At 41.1% G+C, this 27,208-nt stretch overlaps 1 pseudogene; it reads left to right on the forward strand.

Moving 5' to 3' along the window:
• Positions 1 to 25,995, forward strand: part of LOC124238656 (UV radiation resistance-associated gene protein-like) — a 68,367-nt pseudogene extending 42,372 nt beyond the window's left edge.
• Positions 25,996 to 27,208: the final 1,213 nt, after the last annotated feature.

The raw sequence follows: 27,208 nt of genomic DNA on the forward strand, positions 1-27,208 counted from the left end.
ACTCAGTAAGTACCTGGATTCTGGAACCACATCTCTTGGATTCAAACCCCAGTGAGACCATTGACTATTGAATGACCTTGGACAGGTCACTTAGCATCTATTTCATTAGTTTCCTTGCCTGTAAGCTGGTAATGTAATAATATTGCCCACCTTCCAGGGTGATGGTGAGGATTAAATGAGTTAAAATATATAAAACTCTTGCAACAGCTTCTGGCACATGTGGGACACTATATGAGTATTTGGTATTATTAAGAAATCTCTACTGCTAAGAGTTTTTGTGGTAAAACAATCTTATTCTTTATGCATCTCATTCTGCCTTGACTTCTTTCTTGGAGAGCAACAGGGAAGAAAATAGCTGCTTCCCTGAGATAAGCCCTGGACTGAGCCTCTCTGGAACTTTCCATAGATTTCCTCCACAGTGAAGAGATTAACCTGTGAAATTATAGACCTTCTGGGCTGGAAGTGAACTTAGACAAGTGTAGCTCCCTCCTGCTCTGAGGAGGGGGCTGAAGGCCAAAGGGTCCCATAGCTAACTGGTGTCTGAGCTGTCTCCTGACTCCTAATCTAGGGCTCTGGCTTTGAGCTATAGAACACAGACATGGCACCTTTTCTCAGCTCGGAGGACAACACAGCCATCTTGTTCCTTTGGAAATAGTCACTTTTGCACTGCAAAGTCTGTTTGAAATCAAGTGGGCAATTGTCATAACAACATATGGTTAAAAAAAAAAGATGGGAAGAAAAAGATGATTACCTGTGTGGAAGGTACACTTAGATTTTTGATAAAGAGGCCATAGTAGGTGCTTTTTAAATAAGGAAAATATTCTGAGCATTAAGCCTCAAAGGAGAAAAAGAAAATTCAAACACACTGCTTTATTTATTTATTTCCCTTCAAGGCAATCAGGAAGCAAACACAAACTGAAGCTTTAGCCAAATGTAAAGAAAAAAATGGCTTGAGATTGAAACTGAATTGAAATTGACATTTCTAGTCACCTGGCAAGCTCTTAAAGGAAGGAAAAAAATGTTTCCCATGCCATCCTCTAACATAAATGTGAGCAAGCTTTGGATTATTCATTTGAAAATTTTTTCTTAATGCCATTAAAAGGCAAGTCAGTGATTAGACTTTCAATTCGTGTACTTTAATGTGTGGATGATGAAAGGAACCATGTTTGGCATGCAGCTGTTTCATCAAAAATAAGGGAACATGTAATTTGTGAACAAAAGACTCTCGTTTTCTCAAATTGGGATGGAAGGCAGAGACTTAAAGGGACAAAGCATAGCTGACACCCAGGGAGCCCCTGCAAACCCTACAAACCATCCCAAAATGACAGGTCCCCAGTATGAACGTGAGGACATAGTCTGCGTGATCGGGAAAAGAGGTCCTTTCCAGGGTTTTCCTCGAGGGAACAGAATTAAAATGGTAGATAGATCAGACAAATTAAGGGCAGAGATTATTTCTCTGAGTCATATGCCCTGCCTTCTTTCTTTCTTTCTTTCTTTCTTTGAGGAAGATTAGCCCTGAGCTAACTGCTGCCTATCCTCCTCTTTTTGCTGAGGATGACTGGCCCTGAGCTAACATCATGCCCATCTTCCTCTACTTTCTATGTGGGACGCCTACCACAGCATGGCATGCCAAGCGGTGCCACGTCCGCACCCGGGATCGGAACTGGCGAACCCTGGGCCGCTGAAGTGGAACGTGTGAACTTAACCGCTGAACCACTGGGCCAGCCTCTGCCTTATTTCTTTAAATTACCCTCGGACTAGGCAGGTGGGGCATGAGCAGGCCCACCACTAACTTATGCAGGACCTGAGCATCAGTACAAATGGAGGCCCACATACCAGGAATCTCAATATTTATAAGTAATAAATTAAACTAATAAACTGTTAAACAAAATATCTTTTATCTTCTTACCTTGACAAATATATCTTCTTGTCTAATGCCCTGGAGTAGGAGTGTTCCTGTAAGGGAGTTTGTTGTCTTTCATGATAGAGTCCAGAACACAAGCCCTGGGACTGGTCTATGGCTAAATTAGCACATGTTATGACTTTTCGGGGATAATCCTCATTTAAAATACTCTGTTCTGTTGTCTGACCATGGATCGGACTATTGTGTTGTCTGACTGTGGATCAGGCGACAGTTTTTGGTTTTAGTTTTTAGTTTGGTCACTACACACATTTGTGTGAAGGTCTAGGGTTTCTTAAAGATTTGCATTTATGTTGGGATAATTCTTCCTTGTATGGGACTGTCGTGAGCGCTGTAGGGCTTATCTTTCCCATTAAATGCCAACAGAAGACCTCAGTCACTGACAAGCAAAAATGTCCCTACTTGTTTTCAGATGCCCCCTGGAGAGGGTGTACTTCCCCTGGTTTAAAACTTCTGGTAGATTGTATCTTCAGTATTTCCTATCACCTGCAGTGATTAACTGTTATTGAACACTTTCTACATATAAAACACTCTCTTGGGCTCTGGTTGAAAACAGAGGCTTGACCTGGTGACATTGTGTTGTCAGTGGTATCTCTAGGACAGCTAAGAAGAGGTCTAAAAATTATTACTTCTTAAATGTGTATTGTCGCAATGGTTTGGAGCCCTGTAACAAGAAACCAAATTTCTAAGAATATTGATGCTTTCCTCATCCTGTATTTGGTCTGTAAAGAATATGCTTGTGATTTTTCATTACAAGCATTGTGTTAGTCAGTTTTCTTGGTAGCAAGAAATGCGCACTTCCTCAATTCACTTCAAATAATAGAAGATTTATTGTGAGAATCCCCTTGGTAGTAATAAAGATTGGACCATCAGCCCACGGCCGGGCGCTGTGGGAACCCAGGAATAGTTGCTCGATCAGGCCTCACAGGGAGAGGAGGGAGCAGGGTTTGTGAACCAGGAGGCCGTCCTGGGTCCAGTGCTCTTCTAGAGGCTGAGTCACCTGGATGTCCTCTTAGCAGCTGCAGTTGTCAATCCCTGCTGAGGTGCTCTGCAATTACAGGGACTCAGCTCTTCGACTACTATTAATTCTCCAACCAGTCCCAACCAACCACCTTTGTCTTTAATACATATGTCCTTTAGCTTCTGCTTACTCAAGGCTCTGTTTTGTTCTTGTTCTTCTTGTCCTCCTCCTCCTCTTCCTTCTTTAATGGCTGCTGCCTTCTGATTCCTCTATGGCTTTTACTTGCTCATGTCTTCTATCAACTCATGACCTCTGCTGCTTCATGGCCGTTGCTACTGCCGTCTTTCTGCTTCTGCACCTCTTCCTGTGCCTCCAGTTCAAATTCCTAAGAAAAATAATCGGATTGGTGCAGATAGTCACTAACGTTTGATAGGAGCAGATCTCTCATGCCCAAGTTTCAGCTGTTCTTTAGCTCAAGCTTGGTACACAAAATGGCATCAGGGTGCTCCCTGGGGCTACTGTCCTCTCCGTAAGTGTGGTGTGTATCTAAGGCTGGCAGACAACACTCCAGGACAGCGATGTGAAGTGCTATAGATTGAGAAGGTGCTTTGTAACTTGGATGGAAGAAATGCTTATGGACAAATTGTGGAGTGATAGGAAATTCCTATTTCCAGGACACTGAAACCCAGGTTTAACTTTATGTTCTATTTTTTAGAGTTAAAAATGAGAAAATTATGCTTTTTTTCTCCTTTAAACACACTCTGTATAATTTGATCTGGTTGACCTTGAGCAGTTGATTTCAGTGGTCCAAACTTCATCACCTTCACAATGGGGTTGCATGTCACAGAGCACCAAATGAGAGTCCCATGAGATAACAGCTGTGAAAGGGCTGTGTGTGTGCTAAAGCTGCAAATGATTCTTACGATTTTTCCGCTTTAAAAATGTGTGTAGATTTGCGACAACATGGATAGTATTATGCTAAGTGAAATAAGCCAGACAGAGAAAGACAATTAACTGTAAGATTTCATCCATATGCAGAAGATAAACAAACAAAGAAACAAACACAGATACAAAGAACAGATTGGTAGTTACCAGATGGCAAGGGGGTGAGAGGAAGGGGGTTGGGGGAGGGTGAACAGGGTAAAGGGCCATGTGTGTATGGTGACAGATGGCAACTAGACTTTTGGTGGTGAACACGACGTAGTCTATACAGAAGTAGAAATATAATGATATATACTTGAAATTTATATAATGTTATAAACCAATGTTACCTCAATAAAAAAAAGTGCAGAAAACTGTGTGTAGAAATAATACAGATCATTCAGTAATATGTTGAGCCCTTTAAAATCCCCTCCCCCACAATTTACTGAATCCCTCCTATTGGTATTTGTTGATGCTTCAATTGGGCAATTTTGCACAGACAGCGTATGTGCCTTTTAGAGTGGCAATCATGTGGGTGCTGGAACCTCACCGACACTATCTTCTCTAGAAAGTGGAGTTCAGTAGAAGGGGCTGCTGGACACTGTCCCTGGGGCTTTTCCAGGAGGATTTCTATGTGCTGGTTTCAGTCCCTTCCAACCCTGGGCACAAAGCCCGAACACAGGCTCCTGGGATGGCTTTGGAGGATCACAGTCATCCCATGCCTGGGGTGCAGTGACCTGGCCTGAACCAGGAGGGAAGCAAACCATGAGTGCAGAAGGACACTCTAATCTCCTGACAGATGCTCCTCTGAAAAAAATAGACAAGGTGAGGGAGAGTCACCGCCGAAGGATCTTTAGCACCAGTTCTGTCGCAAAATCCAATCTCTTCTTTGTGATTTATAACCCTCCTGGTGTGAGGAACTCAGACTTAATGCCTGGAGGGAAAAATGATTCTTTAGCCTGAGACATTACTGTGCAAGTGATGCAGGGAAGAGGAGGGAAATGAAAGAGCAGAGCTTGTGGATTCCCTAGCTGTTTGCCACTGTTGGTTTTGCTGCTATGATGCTCAGTGTTCTATTTCCAACTAATGATTCTCAAATTAGGACAACAAGGTGTGGTTTAGGGTGGTTTATTTAAGAAATCTCTTGATCATAACCTGAATATACTTGGCTGTGAGACATGCCAGAACCTCCACAAATTTGGCCATAAATTCCTTGACACTCGTTCCAGTGAGAAGTAGGGTCTATTTCCCTTCTTCTTGAATCCAGGCTGGCCTGTGGCTGCATTGAGGAACAGACTATGGCAGGAGGGAGGCTGTGCCAGTTTCAGGCCTCACCTTTAAAAGGGCTGGTGGCTTCTATTGTGGTTTCTTGGAGCTCTTGGTTATCATGTAAGAAATGTGACTAACCTGCTGGAGATCACATGGAGAGGCCCTGAGACTACCTGGAGGTGAAGAGGGCATCCACTGCGCCAGCCTTCCAGCCATCTTGGACCCTCCAACCCAGTCTAGCTGCTGACTGAGTACCACTGAGTGGCCCCAGGTGACACCATGTGGAGCAGAAGACCTGTCCAACCCAGCCCTTGCCAAATTCCTGACCTACAAAAGCATGAGGTATAATAAAATGGTGATGTTTTAAGCCACTAAATTTTGAGGTAGTTTTTTAACGTAACAATATAACAACCAACATATTCACAACAGCATGAAAGGAAGCTGGGGTGCGCTTGGACCTAAGGGAAGTGGGTAAAAAAGACAGAGTCTAGCAGATGAGGCCTAAAAGGACTTCTCAGCTTGAGGAGGGTATCATGAGGTGGGGTCAAAATGATTAAAAGTTCAATTAATTGTGCATCTAATGGGGCTTTGAAAACTCAAGACCTATTTAGGCAATGACAGTGTCAAGGAGGTGAGGGCAAAAGATTCTAAAGATTCTCAGAGTCAGGTTGGGGGGACATTGGGGTTCCTTGTCTTCTGGCTGGTTCGCGCATGGCCCAGCCCCAGAATAAGAGAGCTTAAGTGGGAAGGGTTTCAGAGCCTCAGACGAACAGCCTGGAAGTCAGGAACAGAATCCATCCCCACAGGGGCCCTAGAGGACAAATGGAGAGAGAAATGCAATCATGTGAGTGTGAACGTGGAGGAGGACTGCATTGAAGGCTGTGGCTCAGCCTCCGGTGGGGCAGGGGCAGGGGGCCTTGGACCCTCCCTCGTCCTCGTGAGTCTCAGACCTGGGAAATTCAGAGCAAAACTGAAGAGAAAGGTAATGAGTTTGCAGAAGTGACAGCCTGACAATTTATACATATGTATGCACAGATGCATCCGTAAATAGATAGATGTAGCTATTGTTTTGTATTAGTTACGGTCTTAAGAGGAAACAGATGGTGCACTTAAAAAGCCTTAAATGAAGAAATTATTTATGGGAATGTGGGCAGGTGTGCAGAAAAGAGTTCACATAGTAGACTACTATCCTTAGAAAGGCCTGCTTGCAGTGTTGGCCCTTGGCTGGCATCTGAGAACCTGGATTTGAGGAGGGTTCCTGCTATTTCCTGGTAAGAGTGGCTTACCGTGCGTAACGTGTATATGCAAACAATATGGCTTATGCTGAACACCTACTTTCCTTCTAGGAATCCCGGTTTTGGTATGTGCTAGACAGAGGGTGCCTATGTGACGGGCCCCCAATAACAACCTTGGGCACTGAGTCTCTGGTGAGCTTCCCTGGTAAGTGACATTTCACGTGTGCTGTCACAACTCATTGTGGGAAGAATTGAGCATGGCTTGAGTGACTGTACTGGAATAGGACTCGTGGAGCTTGTGCCTGGCTTCCTCCAGACTCCACCCCATGTGCCTCTTACCTTTGCTCATTTTGCTTTGTATCCTTTTGCTGTAAGAAGTCTTAGCCACGAGGAGGACAGTATGTTGAGCCATGCGTGTCTTCTTAGTGAGTCATCTAACCTGGGGATGGTCTTAGCCCCCCCCGCCCCCCCATGCAGCAGGGTAGAAGGAGACAGTAAGGGATGGTGAGGCATCCAGTGACTGGCAGCAGCAGGAAGCCAGCACGACCCTCAGACCTGAAGGGGCAGGAGGAAGAAGGAGTTATCAGAACTGGACAAGAGCTGTAGTTGTAGAAAGGGGACACTTCATGAGAGATAAGGCCTTGATGGAGGACACACCCTGACCGAATACACCCCTCCCCTCCTGACCTCCAATACCCTGCTGGTGCCTCCCACTGGCCACATCCTTCTGGAAGGCAGAGGGTAAAGAAGCCCGGTGAAGTCAGCCTCCTGGGTCACAGAGCAGGAGAGAGAAAGTGAAGAATCGATTGGAGGAGACACACGGAGAAAACTAGGACATATTTAAAAGCAAATCATTTTTAAATGTTACTGAGCTAAGCTGATAAATCAGCTTATTCCTGAAAGGTAATATGTCCCAACATTGCTTTATTCAACAACCCTGGACAGATCCTCATTACACATACAGAATAAAGTCCAAATTACTTAGCATGGCACTTCAAGGCCCTTGCTAATCTGGCCCAAGATCTCAGCTTTATCTCCCACCCACTGTCTCTTCACCCCATAGCTAGATATATTCCACGCTCCTGGTCCACCATCCAGCCATTGCTGCACTCTGCAGCATCCTCCAGCCTTCAGATTTTGTCCTCTTCCTTGTACTTTGTATGCCCATTCCTTGTTGCTTCTGCTTAATGAAGTCCTACCAATCCTTTAGGACCCAGCTTAACTGCCATGCTGCTTGTAAAGCCTTCTCAAGCCCCAGCAATTCTCCCATTAGATAAATTTGCCCCACTCCGTGGTATTAGGCAAGCTATCCCAGGTCAGGGTTGAGTTGTATCCTGCTTTACCAGCCCCCCTCAGTGTCCAGGGCAGAGGCACCACTAGGAATGCCTAGGTGAGCCCTGCCCTGTGAATTCTCTCACACGTTGGCTTCCTTTGTATGGTAACCCACTTCGACTGTTACTCTGGTGCTACTTTGGTACCCTGATGCTGCTGCCCATCTTAATCACTCCTTTTGTTTGCATTCAACCAATGTGGGCTCTAGACTTGGGTTTCTGCAGACCCTAGAGCCGGCGCTGGGGCTCTACCCACTGGGCCTGGAGCCTCTCAGTCCCCTGCTTCTCTGGAGACTGACACTGGATATTGTGCACATGTCCATTGCTTCACTAAGTTAGGGCCATCTTGAAGACAGTGACTGTTGAATAGTCATCTTTACACTCTCCGCAAGGGTTAATAGAATGACTGTGCAATGAGAGTGTTCAATATACATTACTGAATTGAATTAATTGGAATAAAAATAAATTGAATAATATCAATTATTTTTACCTTCTAATCTCTGTCGCTTGTAGAAGTCAGGAAAATAGATTGTTCCGGTTTCTAGTTTTGAACCTGGGAACCCTAAGAAATAAGGAGAAAAGGAATCCTCTCTGAAGGAGGACCTCTTCTGTCCCCTGGAGTTTTCGTTTTGGAGATACAAGATGAGTCAGCCGTTTCAGAAGGAAGGAAAGGTTTCTGTGATAGGAACGCCCCTTGCACTTATGGACAAACTAATACATAAAACTTGCAATATTAAAAATAAAGTCAGGTTTTTCAATTTTTAAATAAAAAATGAGTTTAGAATTATTACCAGGGATATGAGTGTGTGGACCTTGCTTTCTTCTTTTCTTAAGGCCATGCAGAACAAAAAATTGATTAGAAATAAATTTTTGATATTCCAATAGGTTGACATCACCAAAAAGTGGTATCCTAGCAACAAGAAGTGAGACAGCACAGTGAATAGATGCAAACTGTGGATAGATGTTCCACCTGGGATTTTTGTAAAGGTAGTCGATAAGGTGACCGGCTCATAGCCATGTCTGATCAGGCATTAAATTACATTCTTGAATAAAAGATCCAGTGGAGAGAAAATTTTCACTCAATTTGGTGATGTTTTATGGCTTTATACTCAGACAGATTAAAGGGTTTTTGAAGTAGCTATACTGAAAGCTGGCCATTTAAATTTTCCATAGGATTTCAGAGAATAAACCAGAATTTAATTCTTCCGTACACTTAACTCTATAAGCTCTGTCTAAAGAACACATCAGTAAGGAAAATGTAGCGAGCTTTGCCAAATAACAAATCACATAATCTTTGTGGAGTAGTTAGGGAATGGGCTGTAGACTTTCGATTTGTTTTAAAACACAAATCAAGCATTTACCTGGTTTATTTAACTCGACTATATATTCCTAGAAATGGTAAGTATGCTTATAATCCTCTGGAATCTCTGGGATAGTTTAATAAACTATCACCACACTTTAGCTATTGAGTTTTTGCCAACCCAGCCAGAGTTGTTTTTACAGCAGGTTCGTTGAGACATAATTCACGTACCATAAAATTAACCCTTTTAAAGTGTACAATTCAGTGGTATTTACTAAGCGTACAGAGTTGTGCAACCTTCAACACTATCTAATTTTAGAATATTTTCATCTCCCTAAAAAGAAAGTCCATGTGCATCAGCAGTCATTCCCATCCTTCCCACCACCCAGACCCTTACAACCCAAATCTTTCTGTTTCTATGGATTTACCTATTCTGGGTGTTTCATATGAGTGGAATCATACAACACATGGCTTTTGTGTCTGTCTTATGTCACTTAGTATAATATTTTCAGGGTTCATCCATGTTGTAATATGTATTAATATTTCATTTCTTTTTATTGTCCAATAATTCTCCATTGTATGGATGTATATTTTGTTTTTCCATTCATCAGTTGATGGACATTTGGGTTGTTTCTACCTTTTGCTATTGTGAATAGTGCCTCTGAACTTCAGTGTACAAGTTTTTGTTTGAATGCCTGTTTTCAATTTACTGGGTATACACCCAGGTGTGGAATTTCTAGGTCATATGGTAATTCTATGTTTAACATTTGAGGAGCTGCCAAAATGTTTTTCAAAGCAGCTGCACCATTTTCTGTTCCCACCAGCAATGTATGAGGGTTCAAAAGTCTCAGCATTCTCACCAACACTTGTTATTATCTGTCTTTTTTAGCACAGCCATCCTAGTGGATGGGAAGGAGTACCTTATTGCAGTTTTGATTTGCGTTTACCTAATGACTAATGATGACGAGCATCATTTCATGAACTTATTGGCCATCTGCAACTCTTCTTTGGAAAAATCTCTGTTCAAATCTTTCATTCATTTTCTAATTGGACTGTCCTTTTTATTGAGTTGTAAGAGTTCTTTATATATTATGGAAACAAGTCTCTGATCAGATATTTGATTTGCAAATATGTTCTCTCATTCTATGGGTTGATTTTAAAAAATAGGCTTTTTAAAGAGGAGTTTTAAGTTAACGGCAAAATTGAGCAGAAAGTACAGAGTTGTCATCTACCCTTGCCCCGACACATGCAAGCTTCCCCGGCTATCAATGTCCCCAGTGCCAGAGTGGTACATTTATTACAGTTGATGAACCTACATTGACACATTATTGTCACCCAAAGTTGATAGTTTACATTAGGATTTACTCTTGGTTTTGTACCTTCTATGGGTTTTGACAAAGGTATAATGACATGTATCCACCATTACGGTATCATACAAGACAGTTTCACTGCCCTAAAACCACTCTGCATTCTACCTATTCATCCCTGCCTCCCCCTAACTCCTGGCAACCGTTGATCTTTTTACTTTCTCCGTAGTTTACCTTTTGCAGAGTGTCATATAGTTGGAATCATGTAGTATGTGGCCTTTTCAGATTGGATTCTATCACTTTGTAATATGCATTTAAGTTTCCTCTATGTCTTTTCACAGCTTGATAGCTGACTTCTTTTTAGCACTGAATTCTATTCTGTTGCCTGGAATATAACTTTTCACAATTACTTATCCATTCACTTACTGAAGGACATCTTGGTTTCTTCCAAGTTTGAGTGATTGTGAATAAAGCTGCTATAAACATATGTGTGCAGGCTTTTGTGTGGACATAAGTTTTCAGCTCCTTTGGGTAAATATCAAGGAGTGTGATTGCTGGATCATATGGTAAGAGTATGTTTAGTTTTGTAAGAAACTGTCAAACTGTCTTCCAAAATGGCTGTACCATTTTAAATTCCCACTAGCAATGAATGAGTGTTCCTGTCGCTCCACATCCTCTCTAGCATTTGGTGGTGTTAGTGTTTTGGATTTTTGCCCAGGTTAGCTTTTCACTCTCTTGATGGTGTCCTTTAAAGCAGAACATTTTTTAATTTTGATGAAGTAAAATTTATCTATTTTTCGTAGTTATTCTTGCTTGTGCTTTTGGTGTCATACATAAGAAACTATCGCCTAACCTGAGGTCATGAAGATTTACTGCCAGGTTTTCCTCTAAGAGTTTTATTGTTTTTGTTCTTACATTTAGGTCTGTAATCTATTTAGAGTCATTTTTTGTATTTGTGTGAGATTTGTTTTGCATGTGGATATCCAGTTGTCCCAGGACCATTGTTGAAAAGATGTGTCCTTATTGAACAGTCTTTGTATCCTTGCTGAAAATTAATTGATCATAAATGCAAGATTTTATTTCTGGGCTCTCAATTCTATCCTTATAACACCATCTTTATTACTGTATCTTTGTATAATGTTTTGAAACCATGAAGTGTGAGTACTCCAATTTTGTCTTTTTTCAAGATTGTTTCAGATATTCTAGGTCCCTGACATTTCCATATATATTTTAGAATAAGCATGTCATTTCCTACATAAAAGTGTACTGGGATTTTGATTAGGAATGCACTGAATCTATAGCTCAATTTATGAAAAATTGACATAATAACAATGTGTTCTCTCATCCATGATTATGGTATACCTCTCCACTTATTTAAATCTTTTCCAGAATATTGGGTAGTTTTCAATGTGCAGGTTGTGGACATATTTTAAACTTATTTCTAAGTATTTAATTTTTTGTATGGTATTAGGGAAATACTAGACACATAAATCAGTGAAACAGAATAGAGAGCCCAGAGATAGACCGATGCAAAAATAGTCAACTAATCTTTGACAAAGAGAAAAAGGTATTTCAATGGAGAAAGGATAGTCCTTCCAACAAACGATGCTAGAACAATTGAACACCTATATACAAAAAATGAACTTAAACACAGATCTTACACTTTTCATAAGCATTAACTCAGAATTGACCATAGTCTTAAATGTAAAATGCAAAAGTATAAAACTTCTTGAAAAAGTAGGGGAAAATTTACACTGCCTTGGATTTGGTGATAAGTTTTTAAATATAATGCCAATAGAAAGTAAAGAAAAAATAATGAATTGAACTTTCTTAAAAATAAAAACTTCTGCTCTGCAAAACACACTGGTAAGAGAATGAAAAGACAAGCCACACACTGGGATAAAATATTTGCAAAACACGTATCTGGTAAAACATACTTGGACCCAAAACATACACAGGACTCTTAAAAGCAACAGGAAAACAAACAATCCAATTTAAAAATTGGCAAAAGATCTGAACAGAAACTTCACCAGAGAAGACACACAGGTGGCAAGAAAAGCACACATCATTTGTCATGAGGAAATTTCAAATTAAACAACGATGAGAAATTGCTATACATCTGCTAGAAAGGCCAGAATCCCCCACACTGACTATACCAGCTGCTGGTGAGAAGGTGCAGCAATAGGAACTCTAATCTATTGCTGGTTGGAATGCAAAATGATGCAGCAACAGTGGAAGGCAGTTTGGCCGTTTCCTACACAACTGAAAGCTTCTTACCATATGATTCAGTAAACATGCTACTAGGTGTTTGTCCAGCTGATTTGAAAACTATGTCCACACAAAAGCCTGCAGGTGAGTGTTTACAGCTGCTGTATTCATAATCTCCAAAAAACTGAAAACAATGACAATGTCTTTCAATTGGTGAATGGATAAATCGACTGTGGTACATCCACTCAATGGAATATTATTTATTGAAAAAAAGGAATGAGCTATCAAGCCACACAAAAATATAGATGAATCGTCAATGCATATTACTAAGTGAAAGAAAAGGCTGCATACTGTATAATTCCAATTATATGGCATTCTTGAAAAGGCAAAACTATAGTGATGGTAAAAGATCAGTGGTTGCGAGGAGTTCAGCAGGGGGTTGGGGGAGTTGGGGTTTGAATAAGTAAAGTACAGATGATATTTTAAAGCTGCAAAACTCTTCTGTATCATACTGTAATGGTGAATACAAAATATTAAGCATTTCTCAAAACTCATAGAACTTTACAGCACAAAAAGAAACCTTAATGTATACAAATAAAAAAAATGATTTAGGAAGTCAGAGAATCTGAGGATGGAATGTAGAAGGCGACAAAGCAATGTAACCCTATTACGAGCATATGAAACAGCCTAACCAAAGGGGGTGGGGAAAACGAGTGCTGATCAAAGTAACTTTGTAAATGAGTGCAGTCTCTAAAAACCAAAGACAAAATAGACTGTACGTAAGCACAGCACTCCAGTTGATAATGTTTCCCACAGAGGAAGAAGTTAGTAATTCTGAAACCACTGTATGAGTGTACTGGAATTAAATAATTAAGCAAATGGATAGCAGCTGGTGGGAGCCAACTGTCTCATTGTTGGAGTTGGAGGTTACAAGGGAGAGGAGGCTACAATGATCTTTGTGGTAACGCGTTAAGTTGGAGACATCAGTATGAACTTACATTTAGCTTATATAGATATACATGCTTTACATTGGAAATATTTATAGTTATGTGTATATCCACAAGGAAGTACATACTAAGGAAATATATCCACATATATATCTCCTTGCTCTATCAGCTGAGAGGGGCTGTCAGCAATGACACCTCAAGAGCAATGAACACCCCTTATGCCTAGATCTTGGTTTCTAGTACTATCGTCTAAGAAAAGAAACAGGTCTCCTTGGAGAAATGGCTGCTTCTAGAACTGGAGCAGGAAATATACAAGATGCTCCTGGAGCATCTTGTAGTGCCAAAAAATTAGAAAGTGCTCAAAAATAAAGACCCACAATGATGGGGATATGTCAAAGGGACATAGGAGTCAGCTGAAAGAGCTTCTGGTGGCCAAAGCTGGAAAAATCTGAGCAAGAAAATAAAGTAATATTGGATTATAACCCAAAGTATAAAGTAAATATCCATGAGTCCATACTGATTTAAATAAGTGATTTAAGAAGTAAATGGGGGAAGAATAGATAAATCACTTGTGCAGAAGAATTCCAAATAATATATGTAGATACTGAATGCTTAAGGAGGTGGAGCATAACCCCTCACTCCTTCGTTACAGGTTATACATAGAGACTCTCTTCCAAAGAGTACAGATGGAAGGCAGGGGCTCAGGAGGAGAGAAACTTGACAGTGGGGAAACAAATACGACCTCAAGCAGGTGGTTAACATCCACAGTGAGAGATCATGTTGATAGTGTGTACCCTTGACATGATATGATGGAAATGACACTTCATGTCTACGGTCTTCCTCCCAAAACCCATAATCCCAATCTAATTGTGAGAAAAACATCAGAAAAATCTGTTGAAGGACAACTACAAAATACCTGACCAGTATTCTTCAAAACTGTCAAGATCATCAAAAATAAGGAATGTTTGTGAAACTGTTCCAATCAAGAGCTGCCTATGGAGACATGACTACTAAATGTACTGTAGTATCCTGGCTAGGACCCTAGAACACAATAAATAAAGAGGATTTTAGGGAAAAACTGAGGAAATCTGAATGAAATACTGTATGGGCTTTAATAATATATCAATCAACATTGGGTCATTAATTATGACAAATGTACCATACCAATGAAAGATGTTAATAATAGAGAAAACTGAGCATAGGGTATATGGAGAATCTCTGTACCATCTTTGCAATAATTCTGTAAACCTACAACTGTTCTAAAATAAAAAAGCTTATTAAAAAAAACTCAAGGGGCCTGCTGGGTGGTGTAGTGGCTAAGTTCGCATGCTCTGCTTCAGTGGCCTAGGGTTTGTGGTTTCAGGTCCCAGGCGCAGATGTACACACCATTCATCAAGCTATGCTGTGGCAGTGCCCCACATAGAAAATAAAGGAAGATGGGCACACATGTTAGCTCAGCGATAATCTTCCTCAAGTAAAAAGGTGAAGAATGGCAACAGATGTTAGCTCAGGGCCAATCTTCTTCACCAAAACAAAGAAACAAACAAACAACTCAAGAGATTGAGTATGTGTAGGTGCTGAAGAAACAATATTGGAATAAGATTGCTAGATTGGATATAAAACTGGTTAATATCCTATGGGGAAATAAAAATGTGCTAATAGTCTGAATACTTGTGTCCTCCAAAATTCATTCATTGAAATCCTTAGTCCCAAGGTGATGGTATTAGAAGTAGGCCCTTTAGGAGGTGATCAGGTGGTGAGGGCAGCGTTCTCACCAACAAAGTTAGTGCCCTTAGAAGAGAGACCAAGAGAGCCCTCCCTCCTTCCACCATGTGAGGTTACAGTGAAAAGGCAGCCGTCTATGAAGGGCACCTTAACCAAACATGGGGTCTTGGACTCCCCAGCCTCCAGGACTGTGAGAAATAAGCTGTGAGTTCTTTATAAGCCACTCAGTTAATGTATAGTGGCCCAAACAGATTAAGACAAACTGCAACCTTTTGGGTTATCTTTTCTACAGGACAGAAATCATCTGCAACATATCAATCTTGCACGTGTTAATATATAGCTCTACAGAATCTGACCCATAATCAATAGCAAATACGAAATCAAGCAGAAGTGCGTTCCCCCCCAGCAGGGTTGGCAAACTTTTCTTAAAGAGCTAGATAGTAATTATTTTAGGCTTGCAGGACATTTGATCTGCGTTGTAGCTACTCAACTCTCCTGTTGTAGTGGGAAAGCAGCTGTAGACAATGTATCACAAATGGGTGTGGCTGTGTTCCAATAAAACTTTATTTATAAAAGCAAGTGGCCAGAGCATGAGCCATAGTTTGCCAACCTCAGCCCTAGAGTATTAAACAGTCCTCAGTGGGCCTGTTAGACAGTGCTCCAATACGACATTCAAAGGACATGCAGACATCCATTTGCCTTTTCTCTAAACTTGGATATATTTTCTTACCAGTCCCCAGCCGACGGCCTTCTGAATTGAGCAGTCAGCTCCAGGCTGTAGCTTGCCACAGCTGAAACAACCTCTTTTGTTTCCATGATGTCTTATAAATTCAGTCAGACCTTGCCTCTGGACACTGTTGTCCACTTGAGTCTATGTCTGGAGCCAATGCTGTGTCCTTCGCCTGTGCTGAAGGGAATCCTGCCTCCAGAGAGGGTGACTGGGCCATACTTCCTTGAGCCTCCCCTACCTATTGTCTGGTCCTGCCACTAAGGTCAACTAGGACATTGATTTTGCTCCCATGGAATTTTCAGTTTCCTATCTGCCTTCCACCAGAGAAGTATTAGAAACCTTTCAATAAACGTTCTGTCTTTTTCACCTTTGGGAAGAGCATGTCCCTACACACATTCTTGAATCTGTCCTTCTGGAGGAAGAAGTGTCTGCACCGTCTTTAAGAGTTAATAGGAGTTAAAGTAGAGGACTTTTGGTCATGTGACATCCTTTACCCCTATTCCACCTCAAGCTCTCCTTCTCAAGACAGACAGTCCTAAGTTCTCAATATATGAAGTTTTATTAGGTTGTAAGAAATTCTAGATCCCAGGGTCCAAAATATAAGCTTTGCTTCCCTAGTCCATATGGCTTTAAGGAAAGTTTTCGACTCTTGAGTCCTCACTAAGCATCATTATTAGAAGACAAATCCCCCTCCTCTCTTTGGGTGTCCAAGGATCTCCCATTCTGCCTTGGGGTTCTCGGCAATTGTTTGAGGTAGGTGTTTTTTCTCTCTTACTTGCGTTTCTCTGATCCACAGAGCAGTGGTTCCTTTCTAATCCTGCCTAGTCTTTGTTACCACCTCTTCTTGCTAATGTTTCTATTTGCTGACTCCACATTGCTATTTTTAGAGTGCAACAAAATAGGTAGACAGCCCAGGAAGGGCAATGATTTGTCAGATCTTCAAATTGATAATCCTTAGACATTTGTTTGAAAACTTGCCCTCTAATATTTGGGGGGTAGGGGAGGGGGAGGTTGAGTGTTTGATGGAAGAAAGGGAGGTGAAGATGGAAGATCCCAGAGACAGTACTTGGCTAAGCCTCTGTCATCTGGAACAATTCAGCTCTGGCCCTGAGCTTGCAAATTCCATTCAGCAAAATAAAGTCTCTCTAGTTACCCAGAGCCATCCTCTTTAGAAGGCAGTTGGAAACTCACCCCACCCCTGCCCATATCCTTCCTTCCTTGGACGACTTCTGCACATTATTCAAGACTCAACTCAGGTGCTGTATACTCCAGCTTAGCCTAGCATTTGTGTACTCCAGAACCCTGTGGATGGCATTTACCTGACTCTTGAAACCAGCCATTTATATGTCTGTTCTCCTATACTCTGAATTTCTCAAGGGCTGGGATCTGTCTTAATTATCATTGTACCCCTTGAACCTAAAGCATTGTGCCTAACACACAGGTGAAGTTCAACAAATGTTGGTTGAATTAAATCAAACTAAACACTTATTATATTATTGAAAACTTAAACACAACATTGTAGTAGATTGGAATAATTATTTTTAACTTAATAGGCATCTTTTGTTCAAGATTCTCTCTAGCTTGACTCGTGTTATCTTTAGATATAAATGATGACTAACTGTATGAATTCACGTGCTTTCTGGATTGAACTAATCTCTCGCTGCAGGGTCTGTGGCTAAACTTTTTTTGAGGTGCTAGCTTACTGTGCCTATGCCTTCCAAAAAATGACAAGGAAAGAACATCTGATAAGAGTTTTACTAATTCTTTTAAGCTTCCATTTAGTGTCCTGATGCAGAAAATTACTAAATACTACCCTGGGATTTTGAAGGTATAAACATAGCTCACAAAGAGCCTTGTGAGTTCCTTTGGAAGAAACTCTTTGTGTCAGGAGAATGTGGTTCATTAACTGGGATAATGGGTCAAAGGAGATGGATATGCAAGCATTTTCACAGCAAGAGCTCTGAATTTCTGCAAATGATGCATGGATTAGAAGTGGGTCTAAAAACACTGGTGCAGTGTGGTGAGGGGAAAAAGTGGGATCTCAGGAAACGTGTGAGACTAAGGTAGTGTTTCACAAATAGTTTTGATCTGACCCCAAGTAAGAAAATAATTTTATATCATGATCCAGTAAGTGTATCTATACATGTGTCTTATGTATAACTGAAATTAAACACTTGCTCTGATTATGTGTGTCTCTTCTCTTCTATTTTTCTTTACTTTTAAAAAATGCTAATCTAACCCATTAAATTGATTTTACCTCCCACTGAGTCAAGGTTCACAATTATTTCCCCAAAATTTTATAATGAAAAGTTTCAAACGTATAGAAAAATTTAAAGAATTGTATATTGTACAATGTTGTTGAACAATTGTGCATTGAATGCTCATATACCCACCATTTAGTTTCAACAATTCAAATTTAGTTTTAGACCCTTAAATGCTTCACATACATATTATAAACTAGGATTCAATATTTTTTATGGTTATCTTTTTGTTGATTCTTTTCAAAGTACCCCCTTGGCCTTTGTTAATTTTTTCAATTGTTTATCTGGTTAGGTTTTCTTTTTTTTTCTTCTGAGGAAGATTCGCTCTGAGCTAACATCTAGGCCAATCTTCCTCTATTTTTCAGTATGTAGGCCACTAACACAGCCTGGTTGCTAACAGAGCAATGTAGGTTCGTGCCCGGAAATCAAATCTGAACCGCCAAAGCAGAGCTCACTGAACTTAACCACTAGGCCACCAGGGCTGGCCCTATTCTGTTTTTTACTCCACTGATTTCTGGTCTTATCTTAATTATCTCCTTCCTTATTTTACCTTTTTGGCTTATTTTAGGCTTACTTCATCCCTTTTTTCTGGCTTCTTGAAGTGGAACCTTAGGTCATTGACTTCATGCTTTTCTTTTTCCTAATGTAGATATTTAAAGCTATGCATTTTAAATTTTATTCTAAGCACTAATTTAGCTGTATCCACAAATGTTGACATGCTGTATTTTCATTAGTTTTTGGTTTGAAATATTTTCAACTTTTCCTTATGAGTTATTCTTTAACCCATAGGTTATTTTGAAGTACAGTGTTTAATTTCTCTTTATTGAGGGTTTCCTGGATATCTCACAATTGTTGATTTCCAATTCAATTTCATTGTGATTAGAGAACATACTGTATATGGTTTAAATTATTTAAATTTATATAATACTTCTCTTATGACCCAGTATATGGTCTATCTTGGTGAAAGAACCACTCGCACTTGAAAAGAATGTGTATTGCACAGTTTTCGGTGTAGTGTTCTGTAAGTGTCAATCGTCAAAATGGTGGATAGGGTTGTTCAAATCCTCTATGTATTTAGCATTTAAAAAAAAATTGTTCTATCCATTGCAATGTTAAAATCTTCAACTGTAATTGTGGATTTGGCTATTTCTCTCTTTAATTCTGTCAATTTTCCTACATATTCTTGATGAATTAACCCATTTATTATTATGAAATGTTTCTCTGTATCTCTGGTAATACTGTAATAGATTTTTTCTTCCTTAAAATCTACTTTATTTGATACTAATATAGCCACTCTAACCTTCTTAAGATTACTTTTTCTATCAATTTACTTTCAGTCTATATGTCTTTATGTATACATTATGTCTTTTGCAAGACAACATACTGTTGAGTCTTTTTTTAAATCCAATTTGACAATCTCTTTGTTTTAGTTCGAGTCTTTTGCCTAATATCTTTTCAGGTAATTACTGATATGATTTGGTTGGATCTATAAGTTGTTTTCTATTTGTCTTTCTGTTTTTTGTCCTTTATCTTCCTTTCATTCTTAAAGTATATTTTCTCTGTACATCAAATTTTGGGTTTGCAGTTTTATTCTTTCAGTATTTTAAAGATGTTCTACTGTTTGCCATAGTTCCAATGAAAAGTCAATGGAAATTCACATCATTATTTCCCTGTATGTAATGAGTTGTTTCCCTGAATGCTTTCAAGATATTTTTCTTTATCTTTATTTCTATATTTTGACTGGGATGTGTCTGGATGTCCTATATTTTGTATTTATCTTATGTGGGTTAACTGAGATTCTTGAATCTATAACTTTATTTCTTTCACCAAATTTGGGGAAAATTTGGCCACTATTTTTTCAAATATTTTTTCTCTCTACCTGTTCCCTTTCCTTCTGGGACTCCAATTACACATATGTTAAACCAGTGACATCATCTACCTGCTCTCCTATCCTTGGCATAGAATCCTTGTACTATGTTCCTTCATGTTTCCAAGATGGCTGCCCAGGTCTGGATACCACATTAAGATGCAACATCCCATAAAATAAGAAGAACTGGGGCCAGCCTGGTGGTGCAGTGGTTAAGTTCGCACGTTCTGCTTCTCAGCAGCCTGGGGTTCACCGGTTTGGATCCTGGGTGTGGACATGGCACCACTTGGCACGCCATGCTCTGGTAGGCATCCCACATATAAAGTAGAGGAAGATGGGCATGGATGTTAGCTCAGGGCCAGTCTTCCTCAGCAAAAAGATGAGGATTGGCAGTAGTTAGCTCAAGGCTAATCTTCCTCAAAAAAAAAAAAAGGAACTGTTTCTGTTTTGTGTCTTTTTAAAGAGCTAAAAAAAAAAAAGGCAAAAGACTTTGCCAGACGCATCCTCTTCAGTAGAATTCCACACACATCTCATTAGCCAGAACAAGCCTACTATTGAGTTAATCAGTGATCGGTGAGGAGGGAAATGGCACCACCATGGTTAGCTCAGTCCAATCAGGATCTAACATTAAGAGGGTGTGGAACAAAATCTGGCTCTCCCAGTATGGCAAAGGGTCTTAGCTATGGGTTTTGAGGAGACAATGAACATCACCACCTGCACTGGAGACCCTCTCAGGTGTTTCTATTACTGAGTCCTAGCACCACATCTCAGGAGCAGACCGTCTACACGCTCTTCCCTTCAGGGGCTTTAAAGCTCCCACCTCACACTCTATCCCTTGATTCCTGGCTTTGGAGTTCCCAGTTCCTTTTATCCTTCATGCAAATGCACAGCTCTTTTCATTGTCAGGACCTCGTCTTTAATATAGGAGATTGTAGGAAACAAACAGTGTTAAAAATTAACTATGGAGAAATTACAAAGCTTTAGAAAACTTTCACAATGTTTACTATTATGGTCCCTGAACCGTAGTTCCCAAGTTCCTTCTGAGATGGTACTGAAATGCCTGTTGGATTATTGTTCTCAGCCTCCCTTCCATTCCTGAAGTTGCCTCTGGCTGAACCTGTAGTATTTTGCCTTTTAGACGCAGGGCAATCCTGAACCCTTTATTCATGAAGACTTTTCTTGGTCTGTGCTGCAGAGGCCAAACCCTTCTTTTGGGTGAGAAGTAGCCTTGGGAGCACCCCTTGACTGGATGACCGTGATATGCCCTACAGAGCAGCCTCTTTGGGCACTTCCTGCCAGTCATGCAGGGCTTCTCCTCATTCCATCTTCCCGCAAGGAGGAAGACTGCTCTATCTGGGCTGTTATTTGGGGAGTTTATACTTGAAATGGTCAGTAATGAAGTATTCTCTAGAATCAAAACTCTTTGCTAGTAAAATGACATCTCTGAAACTTTATGCCATTTCTTGGCACTCCATTTCTAAGGAAAAGCCTCATCTCAAAGTCCTTGAAATAGAGGCCTTAAGCTCTGGTAGATTCTGTTTTCCAACCACACTTGTAAGATGGAAGACCTGACAGTGTGAACAGGGCCGGTGCTGGTTGTGTGCCTGATATTCTCTCTCTCTCTCTGCTCTGGAAATAAGTAACACAGGGCTGAATGTTCAGAAAGAGACGAGAGGAGAGGATGAGGACAATAGGAATCAGGATTGGAGTCAGGTGAGTCAAAGATTCAAAAGCCTATGTTATATAGTAGCCCGACAAATGTCCAGAGGAGAGGGTAGAAATCATGTTTGAACATCTTGGTGGTCAAAAATGTAATAAGGGTTTGAGACTAAGTTGGTGGGGCAAAGGCCAGGGGCTTTGTGGTTCCCAGCAGTTAGAATATGGGAGGGGGTTTGGAACTTAGGCAAAGGATTAAGAGAAGGTAGTCAGAGAAGTTAAAGTTGCCAGGATCAGTTATCCAGAAGGTTAAATGGTGAACACAAAGGAATTAGTGGCCATGGGCTAGGAGTGGGTCTGGCCCAGAGGTGTTGGATGGTTTATCTTCTGAGCTGAAGTATAATTTCTGCTGGACATGGGAGGTTCTGGATCTGCAGGTGTGCTCAGGGAGTCCTGGTGTATCACAGAAAGCTTGCTGGACAAGAAGCGCAAGACCTAGGCTTCTGTGCTGGCTCTGCCCCTCATCAACTGGATGGCCTTAGGCAGGTGACTTAGCCTCTCTGAGCCTCAGTTTCTTCATCTGAAAGACTTTGGTGAAAATGCATGTCTTCTGTGAGGATGAAATAAGATAACATGTAAAAATTACTTTGAAACTTTAGAATGCTGCCTACATGTAAGTTATCACTGTCATAATTACTGGGTGATATTTGAACTCTCTGGCTTAAAATAACATTCAAGACCTGGAGAAATTATCCATATGCCCATAAATTACTTTTTTTCTCAGTAATATGAGAAGTTCTCACACTTCTACTAGCAAGATCATGCTGACAGCCTATCATCTTGCATGTTAGTCAGGACTCTTGGCTTCAAATGACAGAAACTTAAATGCAAACCGGCTTAAGTTAAAAAGGAAATTCATTGACTTACAGAACAGGGGAGTGCAGGCATGTAGCTAGATTCAGACAGGTCCAATTTAAGGGCTCAAGTGGGGCTGTAATTTCTCTCTGTCTCTCTCCCTTCTCAGCTGTTTCCCTCTTCGTGGCCTTGTTCTCCCTTACGTTGCTTCCTCCTCAAATAGTTTCAACCTCACCACCTCAGTGGGAGGAGAAATTCCCTCTCTTTCCCACCTTCCATGTCCTGATCCAAGGAAAGACGGGGATGGCCACGAGCACTGCCCTCTCCCCAAGTTATGGGTGACATGCGCACCTCTGAACAAATCAGAGGTGTATTTACCGTGAAGCCAATGCAGCTCAATTGTACAATTTGCCAAAGTCAATATTTTGATTGTATCTCTTTTCACTCTGACTTCCCCTCCATCACACTGCTCTTGTGTCCAGCGATGTTGAGTGGCCACAGGTGTTTGTCTAGAGGCAGGTGAGTTGAGTTTACATTTGGTTTGGCCTTTTTGGGATATATTTACATGCTTTGCAATGCCTTCCCTGTATGACTTAGATATTTCTAGCCGTTCTGGTGTAGAAATGGTTCCAGAAACACTCCTATAGGACTTTGGCCCAACTTCCCTGACATCTTGACATGAAGACCCGGTGTCAGAGATCACACTGTGAACAAACGTGTCTAATTGGCACCCAGGATGTGGGGGTGGAGAGTAGAGAAAAAACATGGTTTGAAATGTATGGAGCCAGAAGCTACTCTTTGGAAATTCTTCCAAGCATCAGATGTGTAAAATTATACATGAAGGAATCCATTCTCATTAACATTAACACTTGGTCACACCAGAAGTTTTCTCCTATCAAGAAGACTTTTGATAATACAGCAGCTACCATGATAAATGCACCCTATATTTTTTCCTTCTTTTGATGACAATTACATGAAATCGAATTTATTAAAACTCCTGAGATTGTAGCCTATGCCTGTGATATTTTTAGAATTTGTCATTTGTTTTAATTTCTCTTCTCTTCACTTAGCACTTTATGTGCCAAGTGCTTCTCTGGTCACCGGGGATATACAAGTAAACACAGCAGATCTCATGGAGCTCTACACAGGAAATTGTCAGATCTCCACCATGAAATCAAGAGGGCCTTCAGCAGACTTCTCTGTGGACTTTTGGGCAAAAACCGTAGCTGCTAATTCATGCTATGCTTGGACTGATTTAAAAAACACAACACTGGGAGATGGGGTAGAGCAGTCCAGCCTCTCAGTGGCAGGTTTCTGAGCTGCAGAGGTTGCGTGGGTTGTGGCTAGGTGGTGGCAGCTTGATGGCCCCTGGGTCAAGATGAGTGCCACAGTGTTGGTTGGGGGCTCGGTCCCCCCAGTGTCCTCTGCGCTGCCACGTGGGCCCTGCATGTGGAGCTGCTGTCTCAGCAGCGGTGTCTTAGACATCTTCAGAACATTGCTGCTAAGAATATATTAATAGAAATGGCCATCAACTCCTTGACACCTACTTCACACTTCATTTGTGTAATACTGAAAAGATATATAAAGAATTTTATAGAAGTGAAGCAATTAAGAATTCCTTGAATCCAACATGGCTGAGTCTGGATTTTGGAATAATGCCAGATCATCTTGATACATGTTGTTTCCTGGTGAAGATATGGGGTGGGAAGGAGGACATCTATCAGCTCTTGACTGAAGGAAAGTCTGGATGGGCTGAAATACTTGAGTCAGCAGATTCACACATGCAACCAAATGAAATAATTTGGGGGCTATTATGGTGCTCCATTTGAACATAGGGGTTGTTTGAATGCTCAGAAGAATATTCTTATTCAGGTGGATCAGAACTGTGTTAACAATTCTTATGATGTCTTCTCTTTACTGTGATGAGCAAACTGAGGCTTAAAATAACTGACCTCACAGCCATAGATGGTGGATATTGGAGGTGGCATCATGTGAGTCCAGTGAAGGCCAAAGGAAGGCAGGTGTTGACTCAATGCTTCACAGAGCCCAATGTGCAATTAGACAGACTCAGGTAACTGTTTAGAAGATTGGAAAGGAAATTGAAGAAAAACCAAGACTCACATCTACAAGCAATGAGCTGAAAAAAGAAAGGGAGCGCCTGCAATTAAAAATTTTGGTGCTTCAAAATGAACTGGAAAGACAGAAGAAAGCTTTGGGACAGGAGGTGACATCACCACATAACCAAGAAATTGCATTACAGGACAAAGGCAGTGCATTTTCAACGGAGCACCTCAAGCTTCAACTCCAGAAGGAATCCCTAAATGAGTGTACTGTGAAAAGAGAACTCTTTCCGAAGATTAATGCTCAGTTGACAATTTGTTGCAGGCAATTACTATCTGAGCTTTCCTACATGTACCCTTTTGACTTGAATGAGCATAAGGGTTACTTTACATATGGTTTCAAGTTGCCCACTTTTGAGGACTTCCAAGCAAAAGATGACCAGAAGCGTTGCTGTTGCCCTTGGTTACACTGCACATTTGGTCTCCATGATTTCCTTTTTCCTTCAGGTGGCCCTCAGATATCGCATAATTCATGAGAGATCTAGGACCAACAATCAAAGTTAATATCAATGACAAGCTGATTGAAAAGGAGAGAAAGTTTCCATTATACTCAAAATGTGGGGAGAGGTTGCAATTTGATTACGGTGTCTATCTTCTGGAAAAAATATAGCACAGCTAAGATATCAACATAGACTGGGGACTCCAGACTTGAGGCAAACCCTTCCTAAACTGAAAAATGTTACGGAAGACATCACATGCGCCTCCAGTGCAATCCCTGCTCCAAAGAGACAAAGCTCCACATTTAGGGGTGTAGATGTAAGCTTCTCTGGGGGGATCCCTTCAACAGACAAAAGACATCGAAAACAGGCCAGATCAGAGAATGAGAGACTCCAGTACAAAACCCCTGCTCCCAGTTACAAGTCAGCATTAGCCCAGCCTGTGACCACCATACCCTCCATGGGACAATCCGAAAGACAACATCTCTGTCCTCCTTAGATACTTCCTTGGACTTCTCCGAAGAAAAGAAGAAAAAAGGAGTAGACTTGGGTGACAGCTTAAATGGAGGCCATGTGAGTGTGAACACTAGGCAAGAGCAAGGAAAAGCCCTCTCTGGGCATCTAGCCACTGTAAATGGCACTCTCCCACCCAGCGAGCACACTGGCTCCTCCAGTGTCCAGCTTCTAGGTGACTTTTACCCAGTCTGAGAAGCTGAGCTCTGCTGTGTTGTGGAGCATGCAGAAGAGATCCTTGGGATGGAAGCCATAGGTTCCACCTCAGGAGACCCCGTAGAAGCATTAACCGCGTCCCAGTGGAAAGTGCCGTGGCAGTGGAGTATGACGAACAAGTCCTGGGAGAATTCAAAGGGTTCTCCGGCAGGATCTATGCACTGAATGAAAACATATCCAGCTTCCGCTGGCCACGCAGGAGCTCTGATAAGTGAAGTCAGCAGACAGACAGTAGGACAAGGACAGGGTCACTGCCTAAAAGGAGGATAAACCTGCACTGGTTACCCTTTGTAATAATCATGGCACAAAATAAACATTAATGAAGAATATTCCTCAGAAAAACAGACGGCGAATCGAAGAAGGACTCAGGATCGTTATGTATGAGTGGGCCAAAGTTAGACTGTGCAGGTAAGGTTTGCTTTTCAGGCCTGACGACTGTTTTAAGGCAAATGTGACTCTTTAGCTCGAGTCATCTTATAGGTGTTTGTCTGCTTTTTTATTTACACTTTTATGTTATCCTCAGAGGGAAGATGACAATATATTAACAATAAAATGAACTTATCTTTAGTTTCTCATAAGCATTTACTCTCACCATAGTTCATAAAAGTTTGAGAAAGTTGAATATTCAGAAAAAGCTTTCCACCATTTACTGAAGGCTCCTTGGCCATCCATTAGGTGGATGAATAAGAAGCACAATGGTCTCCTGATCCCCAGGCCTATCTGCCCCTTCCCCAGGCTCCACAGTCAACCTATAGACGCCACTGTTGCCCCGTCTTCACGGCGGATGCGTTGTGCATCCCGAACACTGAGGCCATCAGATTCACCGGTTCCTTAATGCAGCAGCCGTGACCTTCCACCTCCTCTAATCAGCCGGGCTCTTGATGTAGTCCTCAAATTAGAAGAAAAGCCTCACCTCTGGTGGATCCCGGGGAACCCTCAAGGACCCCAAGGCTACTACAGTCAGACGGCATCCAATCCCCTTTGGGGGCCAAAGTTTTTATGTGGGCAGATGCTGCAGTCAAAAACTAGGCTTGCCTTCAGCAACGAACTCACCAGACAAAAATCCCTATATGCAAATCTCATGTTGATTTGTTAAATTTCATTTAGAAAGGAAGGCATTGTACACAGTGAAATATATGGAGTCAGGCTGTCCAATGTGCAGACTGCAAGGCAGTTGAGACAGTTGGATTAAGAGACTAGATGAGGCACAGAACACTACTGGTATGTGTGCAATTGCGTAAGTATTCACTTATGCTTTTGAAGTCCAATTGTCATTCCTGGAGCTCAGATTTCATTTGCTATTGTTTTATACGTTATATACCCAAGCTTCAGGGTTGCAAGCTGCTTAAGGAATATTTATCTGTATATCCATGTGTTCCATAGAAGAATAAAAATTGAGTTTTCTTCAGATTTAAAAAAAAATCCAAG

The sequence above is a fragment of the Equus quagga genome, chromosome 4, assembly GCF_021613505.1.
Source record: "Equus quagga isolate Etosha38 chromosome 4, UCLA_HA_Equagga_1.0, whole genome shotgun sequence".
Taxonomy (NCBI): domain Eukaryota; kingdom Metazoa; phylum Chordata; class Mammalia; order Perissodactyla; family Equidae; genus Equus; species Equus quagga.